The sequence below is a fragment of the Zingiber officinale genome, unplaced genomic scaffold, assembly GCF_018446385.1.
Source record: "Zingiber officinale cultivar Zhangliang unplaced genomic scaffold, Zo_v1.1 ctg251, whole genome shotgun sequence".
Classification (NCBI taxonomy): domain Eukaryota; kingdom Viridiplantae; phylum Streptophyta; class Magnoliopsida; order Zingiberales; family Zingiberaceae; genus Zingiber; species Zingiber officinale.
In genome coordinates, this window is record NW_024589922.1 from 1,437,660 (window position 1) to 1,441,151 (window position 3,492).

Consider the following 3,492-nt stretch of genomic DNA (forward strand, 5'->3'; position numbering starts at 1 on the left):
CTTGCCGGAACTCGGTGAACTCATTGTAGTGCCGGTTTGTTACCCGCATGTGGAAAAACTCCTCGAAGAACTCTGATTCGAAGTCCGCCTAGTTCATCTGATTAACTTGTCTCTTGACCTTAACCCTTTCCCACCACATTCTTGCGTCTCCAGAAAAGCAGAATGACACGCACTTGATCTTTTCTGATACGGGCCAGTCCAGCTGTCACGCCCCAGAGGAGTCTCTGTTCGAAGAAATTTCGGCAGCATCTCCCCTGTACGGCGGACAATCTGAAACTTTTCTACAAGCACTATATACCTCAGCCACATGCGGCTGGAATAATAACAATAAAAGAAAACAAACACCACGCAGTTAATATCAAATTCAGCCTCTGGCTGACACAACCACGCAGTTAAAAATAAAGCAGCCTACTCGGCTGTACCAAAACCAAAACACAAAACTGCTAGCCGGCTAGGCTTACACAACCAATAACAAATACAAAATACCACAAAACAACATCAACACTCCCAAAAATAAAACCAGAGTACAAAGCTAAACAAACTGATACATAAAACAAACAAAACATACGTGAAACCGATAAGTCTTCTGATGTGACGTGGGGACCAGCAGACAGGATGCTCCAAGCGACACTGGTACCTGAAAAGATAGTGTCAACGGGGGTGAGTTCAACAACTCAGCGAATACCAATGGACATGAGTAGTAAGATATATCTAACAGCAACAAACATGGAATACAGCTTCCTAATCATATATAGGGAATAGGCAAAAACTGAAAGGTAACTGAGGAAGCTGTACTCACCAGGAACTCCTATCCAGACAAAAGGGTCGTCAAACCGAAAGTGTCAATAATCCTGTATGCAGGTCAAAAGTATGCATCCAACCAAAATGCAGCAACCAAATGCAGCAAACACAATCACAATAATAAAAAATACATCAATGCATATGATGCTAATGATGCGTCCTGGTCACCCCAGACACCAGTCAGTCCTCTCACACACAAATGGCGAGACCGAGTGGGTAGGGCTGTGACATCACTACTCTGATGAGTGACCGAGTGGACGGATTGTCGAGTACTGTCCTGTGACCCCAAATCATAAATGGGGAGCTCAATGCTCTCAACTCCCGTACACGATGCAGGTATCTCTGCGCTACCACCTGAGTCACGACCAACGGAGCCAAAAGTCCACCGTCTCAGGCTACTACTGCTACACTAAATGCCGGAGCAACAGAGCGGCGGCTACCACGCTGAGTCCTCAGACCAACGGAGCCAAACAGCAGAACCGCCACACACCTGCCTGATATACCACTAAACCATGAGTGGGGGTGTGTGCAGTACATGTAACTGGCGATGGGCTCAACCATAGTGGAGCCGACAATCGCACAGCATGAAATCATGATGCATGTCACTATGCATAACAAAAACTGATCAACATAACCATATCCATATATACAAAATGGGTACTGTAAAAGCGATGGTCACTTACCAAAATCTAGAATACACAGGTCAGATAGAATATCAAAAACCTATGTCCTGAACAAAATAAGTATGGAATATCCTGATCAGCATAGAAAAATCCATATATACATAATATGGGTACCACAGTATCAGTAGGTCAGTCCACGGATCTAGGACATACAGGTCCTCTATGGTATAACAACCTAGACCCAAATCATATCCCTCTTCCATAGCATATGTACCAACAATATACACAGATCAAAGAATCAGGGTCTAAACACCCGAATCATATATGATATACAAATAGAGGTATACAAATCTGATATGGCACAAAAACCTAAGTATCAGATAATCTAGATACACAGGCCAGAAACAACAATCCAAATCCTAGTCCTAACCTCAGTAAGCATGGTATGTCACTCTAGAAACTAAAATACTCATGGTAACAAGATAATCATGGCAACAAATCACGAGATATAAGCACGGATACATCACAGGTGACAAACCTAACATGCTATGGATATCAAACAGTGACATACCAAAGGCAAACATGTTCATTGCATGTAGTTATAAAATACTATGCATATCCAATGACAATATCATAAAAGATAAGTCAAGAGGTACCCGCCTCCAATAGGAAAGATCCAATCAGTCCAAATCCGGACGTTAAGAAACTTGTCTCGCGTCAAGGTCCTGTGATAAATAGTATAATTTAGCTAAGTATAAACAAATAGCTAAATAAATTTCTAATCCATCGACCATCTAAGGTTAGTTTTATTAACCCTAATTACACCAAAAATCAACCAACATATTTGATTGTATTCATTAAGCCTTACCTCTGGATCACACAAAAGGAAGATCACAGCGATTAGGGCTTTCTCCAACAATGTCTGCAAAGGAAATCACCATATAAGGTCTACACAGGATTTAATATAATTAACCCTATGCTTACATAACAAAAGTAATACCAATAGCTCAAACTATCGAAATCATCAAGTTCATCTTCCCATACTCACCTCAACAGTAATTAACTTAACACCAACCTTACCCAAATTCCCTGATGCCTCAACACTGCTCAAATCCTATAGAACTTACTGCCAAGATCCGGAGAAGCTGCTGTGAGAAATCAGTGACAAATACCACTGTTATCAGCCAACAAATCCAACATAAGATCCCAAATCAACAATTGAAATACCTCTTTATTTGCCTTACCCAACTCGATAGCCCTTGTTTTTCTCTCTGCCGGCAGCTGGTGGCGAAGCAGGAAGAAGGCAGCTGGTGGCGCAGTAGGAAAAATTACCAGTCGGGTAGGCTGACCACAACCCAACCCAGAGGAGTTAGGGTTCGGATCCAGCAACAAGAGGGAACCTAGGACAAAGGAAGGAGTCGGCTAGGCACTGCACAGTGGAGGAGTCGGCGTCGGCAGAGGGAGGACAGCCGGTTGCCGGTTGTGGTAGCGGTGACACTGTGCAAAACTAGGGCAGAGAGAAACGGGAGAAGGGCGTCGGCGGCGCTGGGATCCCCACGGCGACAGCGGCCTGGGTCGGTCCTGGTGGCCGGCAATGTCCCGTGCGGCGGCTAGGGCTGAGGAAGAGCGGCAGTGCTCGGCGTCGGCACCAGTGGGCATAGAGCAAGCTTTCGGCGATTTTAGGGCAGGGGAAAGCTTCGGCTCGGGTGGAGAAGAAGATGAAGAAAAGGTCTTCGGGTGTGCGGCTCGGGAGGAAGAAACCGCCGGCCGGCGGTTAGGGCCGGCGTCGGGCGCGAGAGAAGAAGAGTGGAGTGGATGAGGGCTCGGGCTCGGCACAGTAACGAGGAGAGAAAAAAAATATAAGGAAAAAGAAAAGGGAAAAGGAAAAGAAAAATAAAACTTTTCCTTATTAAAATTGGGTAGCCTAAACAGGCTTTTTCGGCCCTCATTTTTATCCCCGTTAACTCGTCCGTACGAGCTCCGAAAAATTCTTGAAAAATGTCCATAAATTTCGAAAAATTCCCTTATTAATATTCGTCATTTTTCCGGTATTTTACATTCTCCCCCA

At 44.5% G+C, this 3,492-nt stretch overlaps 1 long non-coding RNA gene across 1 annotated transcript; it reads right to left on the reverse strand.

Moving 5' to 3' along the window:
- Positions 1–2,088: 2,088 nt before the first annotated feature.
- On the reverse strand, positions 2,089–3,251 carry LOC122037307. The gene is made up of 3 exons (XR_006127610.1): positions 2,669–3,251; positions 2,293–2,572; positions 2,089–2,149 (listed from the first exon to the last, which is right to left on the reverse strand). It is a non-coding gene; the product is annotated as an uncharacterized LOC122037307 (long non-coding RNA).
- Between the last annotated feature and the right edge of the window lie 241 nt (positions 3,252–3,492).